This window comes from Rhipicephalus sanguineus, chromosome 4, assembly GCF_013339695.2.
Source record: "Rhipicephalus sanguineus isolate Rsan-2018 chromosome 4, BIME_Rsan_1.4, whole genome shotgun sequence".
NCBI lineage: Eukaryota > Metazoa > Arthropoda > Arachnida > Ixodida > Ixodidae > Rhipicephalus > Rhipicephalus sanguineus.
In genome coordinates, this window is record NC_051179.1 from 73024146 (window position 1) to 73037383 (window position 13238).

The following is a 13238-nucleotide window of genomic DNA, read 5'->3' on the forward strand; positions in this document are numbered from 1 at the left end:
CATTCATCAAACGACTGCTCTACGCTAGACGGGGAACTGCGATGGATTCGAATGCGATGCAGTTTAGTTTGCGAGACGCTTCCGCTCTCGACGCTTTCGCTTTGCGGGTTGTTTCTCATTTCACACTTCGAAGAAAAGAAGAATAGAAAATGAGCTTTACGTAAAACGTTCTCAGCACGCGCGTGCATCTTTGACGTGTTTAACTAAACCCTAACAGTTTAAGCGATCGAATATCTACTGCAGTGCGAAACAAACGCTGGGATTTTGGAGTAGTTAACAAGTCGTGCGAGGATTCGTATGTATAACTGCAGCCGATATCGCCTTATAACACTAGAATAAACCACTTCTCGAAAAGAACAGCTTTACTGAGGGCTGGATATCTGCCTTTTGAATCAAAGGGAACATTGAAGTATATGTAAACGAAAACGTAGCACAAGTTGTCGGGGACGTTTCAGCACTAGTTAATTGAAGTGGATAGCGATGCTAACATATTTGCGATACTGTTTATTAGCAAAATAAAATGCCGTACACACATGAACGAAACCACAACACAATATAAACATATAGCTGCCATTCGGACCTGCACCTTATTTGCGCTGACGTGAGCACCTGTTGTGGCCGAACGTCTTTCCTGTCAGATTTTCATCTTAACAGTGTAGGTTTCAATTATGGATTGTACTTAGCCGAGCTCATTTGTACATATACACAAAAATTCTGCCGGTGGGCTTTACCCGTACTCGTACTGAAAATAATTCGGCTGAGTTGGGCCAACTGAGACTCATAAGCATCAAAATTCCGCTCAGCCAACATCCCTTGCACTCAAACTCACGGGCTGTTCTGAGTCTCACCGAGTCTTAGTAGACTCGTGAGTGAAATTAACAACCTATGTACACAACAGTTAAAGACGCCTCACGGTGATACCACGCCCGAAGAATTCATGATAAGTGTTCTACGATAAATACTGCTTGGTGCCGTCATCATGGCTTCACTTCGGGCATTGCTGAAGGCTAAACGAATGAGTGTGTCTGCGTCTCCTGCTGCTCCACACAAAACGCTGCTGCATCGCAGCGTTAAGAGCAGCGATAACTCACTTCCATAGTGTGCCCTCTTGCATTTGTTCACCTGCTCATTTACTTCTTTCACTCGCATTACATCATATATCTATAAGACAAGTACGAGAAGAGATGAGAGAAGCAAATGGTGATGGCCGTTCTGCGAAGCAGAAGTAAGGAGGCGGGAAGCGATAAAAGATGATTAAAGAGGACTAAAGAAGGCGAGCAAACACGAAGCTTTAGGAAGCAAGTCAGGAGAGCAGGGCATCTGTGCTCCTTGTCGATAAAACCGAGCGAGCGTAGCCTTCCGGCATCGCGGAAGAGGCGAGTACCAGGGTCTGACTATACGTTAGCCTTAGGTCACGAGGAGCTGCCGTATGGTGGGTCGCCTGATTGCAGTCTATGTTATGAATCAAAGCAACGGCGGTGGTGACGGCGATGTTGCAGGCGACATTAGCCTGCCAATCCAGGAATGGCTTGGCCTGCTTGACTACAGTTTGATCGATTACATTAAATAAAGAAACACGCTGCAGCACAGTGACGGTTAGGGCTAGTCGTTACAGTGACTCTCGCATGAGGTAATCTGCGGTTTTGAGTGATGTTGAGTTAATAAATCTTAACAACCGCGATATATCTTGAAGTCGTCTCATGTTCTTTTGCTCCGTTGTTTTCAGAGTAAATATTTGTGTTCCTTCCTTAGTAAAGAGTTCAGTCGCCAGTCAGCGCTGTTGTTTGTTCCCAGTCTTCGTCCTTCACCTTTGCGCTACATGTGCTCACCACTTGGACTCTCTCGACTCGAGACGACGGTACTTTGTCGACTGTTGCTTGGTGCCGCTTTTACGAAGTCTTTTGCTTTTCGAATCGGCGTGGACGACAGTGCCGCGTGCAGTCATGGTGGCAGCGAGGAAACCATCGGACATGTTCTTTGCCGCCCTCAGGCTGTCGCTAGTGGCTGAGTTGACCCGCCTTGATGACAAGCCCCTGTCGGAACAGAGGACCCGAACTGCCGACTCGAACTGTCGCCTTAGCGGTCGTCCATCAAGGCTTGGTTGATTCTTTTTTTTTTTTTTTTTGCGAAGAAGGTGCTTGTTAGAGTATGATGCCCCCCTTCCTCACCTTCCCTTCTTTATTGTTTGTGTTTGTTCAAGCCTGTTTCTCTGGTTCTCGCTGGAAAAGGAGAGGAACAAAATAGGAAAGAGAGTAGAAAAGCGATAAATAAACGGCGAAAAAAATGGGAATCAAGTCACGCTACAGCACATGACATAACACACAGACTACGAGCACTACGCAGACGAAAGCCGAGTCCAGTGGTAGACAAGAGATGTTTCTACAAACAACACACAGAGGGAAACGCTACAACAGAAAATGCTTCTTTCAACGTGCTAGATTTCCACCCAGATATAGTTGTCCAGACCTGAACTCACTATGTGACTAACAGCGCAAAAAAAGGACTAGGGACCAGGAAGAAACACCTTCTTTTTGAAAAGTGGGCAAAGGTTATTGAACCTGTCGTAGCTCCTGTGGTTGATCACGTTTTTACAGCTCTGTACTACGGTCTTTTGTGTTGTAGGGCAGTAAACAATAATTTCGAATGAGGTTGGTGAGTCTGAGCAAGTAATCTAAGTAACGCTTGCGCAAGCGTTTAAGAATGACAATAAAGGAAATATATGCGTAATAGGAGAGAATGTCTATTTTATCGGACAAACTGTCTTTGAATTCTGTGTTCGTGAAGCACCAATCGACATTTAACAGCCCGCCACAGCACGGACCAGCGCAGGCCGCCCGTTACAAGCCTTATGCACAACAGACCCAAGCAGATATTGTCTGAAAAATCGTTAACAACGCTGAGATTCTTGTATGCATATTCATTCGACTACAGGTATTGCGTCAATCTTATTTTTGTGCTGTGTGTCCGGAAAAAAGAATTAGGCCCTTAAGAGGCCCAGTTATACCATATTCTAATGTATGAAAAGGAGGTACTAAAATAATGACATGCTACCCAAAACCCTCCGTAAATAGAACAGAAACAAAGAGAGAGCAAGAAACGAATATCTGCATAGAAACATGCACGTGCGAAGTGGTAGCACGTAATCCACGCTTCATATGGAAACAGAAGAGGTATTATGCACTCGCGTTCAGTGCATAGGAACGTACACAAAAGAATGAAGAAGCAATGAAGGTATTGACCAAAAAATAAACCCCTCACATACATACCACTTCTAGCATGGAACTAATACGAAGATTTTCCACGAGAAAATCTCATTTCGCGTTGAGAGCTAATCTCCGTTTCCGGGAACATGAACCTCATGTTAAGCACTTCCCACACAAAGAAAGGACATATTTCGAAAGCGCTCAGAGTGGAAGCTTTCGGATTATAAGAAACTGAAATTCCCACGCGACGAGGAGACTCTATGCACATAATTTCAAACGCAAGAAATTGAAACATTACTTTTACGAACGGCATTTTCTTTAGTCGTTTTAGCTGTAGTATGTAGTAAATCTAAGAAAAAACCCTCCGGTCTTTGTTGCTGCGTTCTTGATTCTGGCAACTCTTAACACTGCATGCAACTATTAAACATCATAGCTAAGCGCCCGCTTGCGACAGAACCATGGGCATTTCATAAGCCTAAGACACGGTCAGAGATTAGACGAGATAGATAGATAGATAGATAGATAGATAGATAGATAGATAGATAGATAGATAGATAGATAGATAGATAGATAGAGACAGACAGACAGACAGACAGACAGACAGACAGACAGACAGACAGACAGACAGACAGACAGACAGATAGATAGATAGATAGATAGATAGATAGATAGATAGATAGATAGATAGATAGATAGATAGATAGATAGATAGATAGATAGATAGATAGATAGATAGATAGATAGATAGATAGATAGATAGATAGATAGATAGATAGATAGATAGATAGATAGATAGATAGATAGATAGATAGCCAAGTAGGAGATATAAACCTCAACCTCTCCATAGAAATCCACATAGAACATAAAACAACAGGAAACGGAACACATAACCGCGAAGTTGACGGGTGGCGATCCTTCGATTGCAACTTTCTCAGCGATGAGTAAATTCATTTCCGAGGTGTTAAACCGATTTGAGCACCGGCCTTTCTTACAGGAAACAATCTTACGGCATCGGCCAGACTTAACGTAGAACGAGAAGCCCACGCAAACGTTGGTGCGTTTCTTCCTATCCATCGACCTTTGTTCGTGTCTCTACGTGGAACGCCATTCTTGTATTTTTTTTTTTTGGCTTGTCGTCCATCCGTAGATTTCGTGCAGCGTGAAACTCAAATGGTTAATATAGGCCTAAAACAGGCCTAGAAATGCTCAAATCTAGGTTAAGGTTAAACGAACAAAGTGGAAAAGAATATAAATAACAGAAATAACCAAAAAGTACTTGCAATAAATAACTTAAAATCGCTAAAAACGCTTCGAAAACACGCGGATGACATGCGCATCTGAAAGCCGCGCCGCGCAAGAGAGAGAGACACCGCCTCGCCAAGCGCAAGGTTTGTCCTCCCAGGCGTTTCTCCGGCCCCTTCGTCTCTACATCTGAAAGGGGAAGCAACCTGACGAAACTCGCTACAGACGGCACGCATCTCAACTGCCGCAACAAGCAGAAAGTTGATAAAGCCCAGCAAAAAGTAGCACGCATGTTGTTCACCGAGCTTGCGAATCTATTTAACAAGTTTCTATCGTGCCGGGGAAACCCTACATCTTTACCTCAAACATTGACGTCATCGACGGTTTGGCAAACGGAGCAGTGGGATCTCCAAGAACGGGAATCGCTGGGTGCCCGTGCTACGCACATTCTCAGGTTTCACAGTAGTGGAACTGCATTTTTTTCTTATTCAATCCCTCTGTCTTTGATCTCTTCAGAATGCCCGTTCTCCGCTACACTGCAGGGTAGCGGTTCGGATACTTTTATATGATCAACCTCCCTGGCTTTTTCTCTTTCTATTACTCTCTCCGCGTGCACGCGTGTGATTAGTTATAATAGTTTCAACAACCACAGTTAACGACCTATGTGGCCAATGTAGAGCATGTTTCAGGTACCAATATAATTTAAAAGGCAATTCAAAGAGCTAGCAGCCGTACAAAAAAGAATCATTTGTGCCACCAAGTTTTCTCGAAGTATCAAGCGTATAGGGCAGCTTCTAAATACATTTTATTTTTGCCAACGTCGAGTCATTTGCAGCGCCGACGATTCCAAGTTTAACTCAGTCATGACTGTCTCAAAAAATTTCACGCTGCACTCATTTTATGAATTTAGTAAAACGTATATTTCTGTAGTGTATAGTGTATCTTAAAACGTTTCTTTTCTTGCTACTTCTGGCTTCGAAGAAATATTGACGGCAGTAAGAATTTACATTACCTCGGAAAAAGAAAACATCGTTATGAGTGCACATGTCTTCGAACGAAATGAACGAAATGAACGAAGGTGAATGAAGAAAGCGGCAAGCAGAGAGCATTTCATTTCCTTCAACGTCTTGCGCACAAACACATCAAAGGATTTCATTCGTCTGAAGTAAACGCTTCCCCCTTCACCCGAAGCAGCCACGTTTTTGTATGCATTGCTCTTCGAATTCAATTACTTCGACGAATACCTGAAGTCAGTTATAATTCACGGAAGAGGCTACACGCGAGGTACCGTCCAATGATAAGCAGAAATATCTGCATTCACCCTTCATCTTAAGACACGTGGCAGTGATTTCGATTTCGCGTGAAAAGAAGGTCCGCTTCATGTAATCACAGTCGAACCGACTGGGCGACTGGGCGTATTGAAGTGGTAAATTGATTATTTTTTCCTCCTAGTTCGCAAGGCTTCTAATGTTTTTGCATTTGGAAAGCGGACTGCAGACACAATGAAAGTTTGATGCGCGCTCTGTTGCAGCATTCAAAAGAACTCTGTGTGCGTGAGCAAATCTTGCCTTTAGGCTGCGTAGCCCTTGCTTAACTTTCCTTGGTGGTTCTGCTTGTGTCTTGTGTTCGATAGCAGCAAGTGCTGAATGTTTACCTTTTTGTATATGTTTTACATCATTGATCGCCTTGTACGTAATTTCCTATGCATGAGTTACCGACTTTCAGACCGCCATGCCTTGTGTAGAATCACCTGGAAACTGCATGGCATAGCGCGTTTTGGTCTTCCTTTCCTGCTGTGCATTCATTGAGTGCTTGATTTTTAAAACATTCTTTTTGTACTGCTACAATGCAGAGACTTCTTTCTTTGTAATCCTCAGTGTTTTTCAAGTAACTGTTATTGTACTTAGTGCTGGGTTCATAGAGAAATGAAATAATGTATAGCAGGAAGCGAATGATCCCAAAATCTCCACCACATTCCCCTGCTAAGACATTCTAATTGCTCTAACATCGTTTAATCATATTTTCAACTTATTTTTATTTTTGTTTATACACGCTGCTGGGTTAGTTGGCGCGTGATTCTTTTTTGTTTTCCGTCTGTGCTTCTTCTTGCGATATTTCGTTCTTTTGCTGCGCTGCAAAAATTCTCCTTGATTTATATCTTTTCTCCAAGCACTCGTAAAAGACTATCGTCCTGTTAGCTTCGTTTGTACTTCAACAAAGCTCACGTTGGAACAATCAGTTCGTAAATAATTATGGCGAGAAGAGAGAGACCATACAACCTTTCAGAATAAAGATAAGTCACAAAAAAAAGTCGATAAGAAAGTCTCGTAAATTTGGAGTTGCCTTAGAAGCGTGAGTGGAAGGGACACTAGGTGAAGTTAGATGGGAGATTGTAAGCGTACTGCGTAGTGTATTCGCAGTATATTTTGGTCCTTTGCCCATGTGCACTGAACGAAAATTCCCCCTGACAGCTGCTCTGGGGGCGCGATTCTCGTTCGGCGCGATGACATGTCAGACTTCGTTCAAACCGAGCAAACCAATATTTTTCCATCCCTCCGCCCCCTCCCCCCAAAAAAAAACATCTATATGCATATATCTTCTCTGGGTGCCCCTAATTGTCGATTAGTCATTTATTCATTTCTTCTTTATTTTTTCCGCACGGCATCCACGATCACGTGATACTGTCAAAAGTAGTCACACTGTTTAAGACTTTGTTCCTTGTTTTTGGTCTGGAGACTTGAACACGGGAGTGTTTGTGCGTGTAGTTTCTCGGAGATCCGTAGTTTCTCATTCGTATGCATTCATTTCTTTTGCTCAAGTGTTCAGTTTGTTTATTACAGCGAAACTATTATGAACCAACCATACTCGCTCGGTAAAGAAACAGATACCTGATGCCGGAAAAACTGCTGAATAAATCAATAGACAACCAACCAAACTAAGCTGCGCGACCGTCGCTTTCACACGTGAAATCTTAGTATGGAATATTGAACTGAGAGCGTAGTCGGTAATCCATCGGAATGAAAGATGTATGCTCAGTCCACTGACCGGTATTTGTTTAATTAGTGTAGTCTGGCCATTTAGGAGTACCCTTTGTTGTTTTTTTGGTCAGTAGAGAGAGAGAAACATTATATAAAATACGGATAAGTTAATGAGGTCGGTTGCTAGGTTCGCTACTCTGCACTGGGGGATAGAGTATGGGCAGAAAAGATGAGCAAGGAATAGAAGATTCGTTAGAATTGATACCGGACGTAGTTGTGATCGCTGCGAGCTCACGTGCACAGGCACGCACACACGCACGCGCACACGCACACACAACACACACATGCACACACTCGCAAATCACACACCACACGCACGTATGCACCCATACGCACAAACACGTGCAGGTGCATACACGCACGAGAGACAGACTGACGGGCACGCATAGACACTGAGCTGCTCATATTCGCTAACATTTCAATTACGACAGCTGCAACGAAATGCTGAACACACTGAAAGCTGCTTGCTGAGGTCGTGTTTCGTTTGCTGCGGATTATGGGACAGTGCGGCCCGACGACGCCTTCCTCAATATTACCTCACCGGAGCACCGTCAAGACCGGCTGTGCCGTCGAAAGAACGTCTGGCGTTCGTCAGCGAAGCGCCGCAATAACGATCGCTGTGCATACCATGCTGCGTTCGGAATGCTTCGACACATATACCAGCGCCCACGAACACCAGATAAGTCAGACGCGTCGTATTACGGCAGGCACAGACTAATGAGTTTTTGGAGCGAGTACGACGAGCGAGACAGACATGGGCGGTTCGCAACACGGCGGGAATCACTTGCGCAAGGGGCATTGGTATGTCCGACGCCGTCTTTTGCGGCTGGATGATCATGTGAGCGTGCATTCCTATGGTTCTATGGCCTGATATTGATCTGATTATATGGGGTGGACATGGTGGCGGGGATAACGAATGCATGTATTGCTTTCGGTCAAACAAGCGATCTGCATTCTTTACGTGTTGTGGAGCCACTTTACATCTTGTGGAGCGCGACGAAATCAAGTGTTTTGTTAGATGCTGATACGATACTATGGGAACAACAGTACATCAGGGCGTATTTATTACTTTATTAATTTATTTATGAGATACTGCAGATAACACTTCGGTCTTTGCGTTATACAGCGCGACGCCTAACCAGTTCTGTACGATTAGTGATACGTGTCACTGAAGTTGACGTCAAATAAAATCGTGCTCTTCAGTGTGCATAGGTGTGGATCTGGGCTTCTGCAGTATATGCAAGTTGTATACGAGATTCGATTTCCTTTGGAGAGAGTTTCTGTCACTTATCTAACTGTTCATAAATCACCATCTTTGTACGACTTGAATTTGTCACTTGATGCACGTTTTCCTTTTTTTCGCCGCGTAAAATTTCAAACGTTTTCCATTCGCATTGTGTTAAGTCTACTTTGGTGCCTAGAGTACACGTTAAGTATACTCTAGGCACTATAAATTTAGGGAATGTTACGACACTTCGGCTGCTCTATGTTCTTTCTGGCACGCTAATGTTGGACTCGCAACTTGTGTTGAGGCTTACCTTCCGAAAAAAAAAAAGAGCCTTAGAACAACTGCGTGCTACTGCTATGCCGGGTTATGCGCGAACTTTACTTCATTTGAACTTCAGTAAATCTCCTTGCACTTCTCAAACCGCCCACCTTATACTCACCGCTAAGGCCAACCTCGTAAATCAGCCCTGATTATGCTTATTATATTTCCAGCCTCTCGACAAGTGAACAGGACCAAAAGAGAGAGAGAGAGAGACCGGAGAGAGAGAACAGCACGCGGACAAAGCACACACCTTTTCTTCCTTTTTTTTAAAGAAAAGGTAATCGCTCGTTCACGATAAGTACGTGATAAGGACAGTTTTATCTTACCGTCACTAATTTGGCTCTTCAAGCCGGTACTCCGAGCGTCTCCGAGCGATATTTCGATGAGGCCGCGTCTTGCAATGTAATTGGTCGATGCGGGAAGGAAAAAAATAAAAATAGAGCATGAAGCGCTTAACACCTGCTTGAAGGGAAGGTGCGGAAGCAGTGCTCGCGTCCGCCGCTGCTATTTAGGGATTAAGAATTCCCCGTCCGCCTCGTTCCTCTCACAACCACCGTCCTCGCGTTTCCCCTCAACTCACACATCGTGAGGTGTATTGATCGAACGGTGTTTCGAGTGCCAGCAAGGCTGGGCTGCTTGTTCGACGCACAGCAGGCTATAATTTGCTCGTTCGTGCGCGCTAAGAGATAGGAACGCCCACTTGAGATTCGAAGAACAATGCCTCTTTGTGCGTCGTCAGCGATTCCCGAGGGTCGCATTAGCATCGCTGGGATACTTGCGCGTACCCTAGGCACGAGCGCACCGTATCTGTAAAGGCTTTACGATGCACCAGAAGCTTGCTCGCGGCGTTAGCGCTCAGGTAGTGATCCAGATATCGAGTGTTCTCTCAGTGGCGTTCCTTATAATGCGAGTTTCCGAATAACGCGGTGTGCACTATTCGAGGGCATCCTTATAACACAAACATTAAAACTTAAGCAGGAAATCACGAGATCATTTCAGCGCTAACACTAGCTAAGAAAAATTGAATTCGCATTTAAATGGCGCGGCAACTCTTCATTAGAGATCATGAAGTGAACAATGTCTCCCAGTAGTCATCGAGAATGATATATTATTTATTTATTTTCTTGCCTAATTAATACACCTCACAATCATGTGTGAAATACGTGTTCCAGAACCTTATCTCAGAGGCTGACAATGTGTGTTTCAGCTATAAAACGCACTGTACTTCATGGTGCCGTTGCACGTTTCGCTGTCCCGACTCTGGCTGTCGCACGGGTGCCGTAGCTGTAGATGATTTGAACTTTGGCAATCACAGCGTTCTAGTTCGCGCAAATAACTGAAACCCAATTAGGAAAGTTTAGTTAACGTCGGTGTCGAAAAGTTGCGCGAAAATGTTCACAACCGGATCGAAAAAGTGATGCGAAGCGGGGACAGTGAACGTTATCGTGCCGAAAGCATAACTTTAATATACGCAAACAGTCACCTCAGATTCACGATTTATAGTACGTCTTAGTAGCTGTTCAGCTTATAGTAGCTGTTTAAGTCGAGCGTTAGTCCGTCCGTCATGGAGAGGTGACGTCACCTCGCATTGCCTAGCAACCCCTGGTGCATCTCTGCATAGCTTCGCGCTCGCTTCCCTAGCTTGCTATCTAGTCCTTGCTTGGCAAGGCCGACTACTTGGCTGAAAAAAGCAGGGTGTAGCTTACTAGTGGCGCAAGGCTAGAGATACGGAGATGATCGGCACCTAGTTGGTCCTTTCCCGAAGCTGAGCACTACTGGCTACCACCCGGCAACGCTGCATTTGTCTCTGATGCGGTGCACCTACCGAGACTGAAGGCTGGCTTAAAGTGATAGAGTGGGACTTGGCGAGTCTGGCCATCGCCTCCCAACACTTGGCAACACTTAACAATAACTTAGCAATGCCTAGCAAAAGTTAGTAAAACTTCGCATAACCTCGTGACACTTAGCAAAACTTAGTAATGCCTAGCAAAACCTAGCATAACCTCTCATAACTTAGCAATAACTTAGGAATACCTCGAAAGGCCAGGGCCAGCTAGGTGCCCATCAACTCCGCTGGCCTTGCGCCACTAGTGTAAGCTAAGGCCAGCATTTTTCTTTTACTTATTGAATATTACGCACCGCGCAGAACAGAGAATGTCCGGTATGGGCTTTCCGCTGGAGAGGAACCACACGTTGAGACGAATGTTTGCTCCGAATTCCTTCGTTGACATTCGATAGCACAACGTCGCTTACTCGCCCGTCGGGGGTATCTGTCTGCTGCTTTAACTTATGATACATCTTTTTCGCTTCACTTGTTTCTCTCGGGTCAGCCCTGCCATACCGTTCTCGCGAGCTCCTATAAAATCCGCGCCGTTTTTTTCTTTCTTTCTTTTTTATCGTGTCCGCGGACCTATATATGACCTTCGAACAAGAATGTGCGCCTGCCAAGGCACTCACGAACAGTGGACGGAAATACGCGTATGCCCGCCCCACATACGTGCTGCTCTTCCTTCTCCACTTCTTCACTTCTCCCATTTTTATCGTGCAGGGTATGTATCGATCGCACTCTCGAATTGAAAGGAGGTCGACTCTCGGGAGCGGCGTTACAAGGGAGCACTCACATTTTACGTATGCACATTGTTAGCCGACGTCGGAGGAAAGTGTACGGAAACGAAAGTTTCCGTCGGCCTTTTTTTTCAATTCTTTTCAATAGAAGCTTTTTTTTTGTTTCGTGTCGGGCTTCGAAGCACCATGAAAAGTGTGGTTGAGCCGACCTCACAGATCCCGGTGTGCCAGGCGCGCCTCTCTTTTTAGAAAAAGCGAGGCTCGCGCTCCAGACGGGTCATTACTAGACGAAGAACGATGCCTATTATGGCACTAGCTCTTCGCGACATAAGGCTGTAGCGGAGAGGTTCACCACTCGTGACTGCGAAATAGCGCCATGAAGGGTATAACGAAGTCTGATAAATTAAATAAAAAGTCTTATAAAAAGACGGTAATGGTTATAGTTAACTGTTGTAAAGGATAAATAGGTTAACGAGGATTCATTGGAAAAAAAAAAACGTGTTTGTTCGCCCTGTGCATAGTTAGTTACAACCTAATTGAAAGGGCTACTTACACTCTGATAACACAGAAAACTGCCTATAGGACCGCCGTAAGAGAACATGGGAAAATGACAATTTGTTAGTACGTAGTACCCAGGTGCTGGGCTACGATAGAGTATGCTTGAAACGTTATTTACTTAATTAGGATTAAGGCTTTTATTATAGCGTAGGATGCCCCTCATAGCTTCGCTGTAAATAGAGATTTGAAGACGGGGTTTCGGGTGTAGCCTGCGTACGCTCCGCTGCAGTGCGATGAAGATATGACTTCTTTAAAAGCACAGTGGAAAGGTAATATTTTTCCTATTGCAACGGATGGTTGTTCGCTCATGTGCAAGGTGTATGCCGGCGGATATAAATTAGTCTTTCAAGTGTACATTTTGCTAGTTTTAAACGAAAGATTGTCTCGTCGTTTTCTTCTCCTTGTACTTTTTTTGACGCTGGTGCTTCATTCGATTTGATAAATGTTACAGGTATTACTATAGTTTTGCAGTGTACTGGCTTATAGTGGGAAACGCGCAAGAAATTAAGACAGCGGAACGTGAAGCCTTTCGCAGTAGGTCGTTGGATGTTCGCTGGAGCAAGGACTGTCAGGAACTGTAATGACTTTCCAGTAACCCGCAGCACCAAAAAGAAAAAAAAAAAGAAAGGAAAGAGGGCGTCTGCAGCATTGCTGCTGCGGAGATAGTGAATACGCCTTCAGCACGGTCCTTGCCGTCTAGGGATACCATCATTGTCCACGGCAAATAATAAACTCATGCGTGAAAAACTGCAGACTCTTATGTCAGCCGAATAGCAAGAAACCTTGCGTCAGGCGGGTGGCAAAGAAGGGTCCCCATGGGACTCTTTTTCCACCGCTGAGTTCCCGTGGAACGTTAGTCGAAGGAAGGCTTCAAGTCAGGATAACAGTCACTCGACGTTCAGGTCACGTTTCCTTCCTCCAGATGACCCCGAGTGCTCGGCGTTCCTCGGGTCATTCAGCGCAAGTAGTGCGACATCTTCGATGCTATAGGAGGAATAAAATAATAAAGAAAGCTGCTATAGGACGACATTGACAGCGTGGAAGCCGAAAAAGCAGAAAACTGTGGCGCTCGCAACCTCCCAC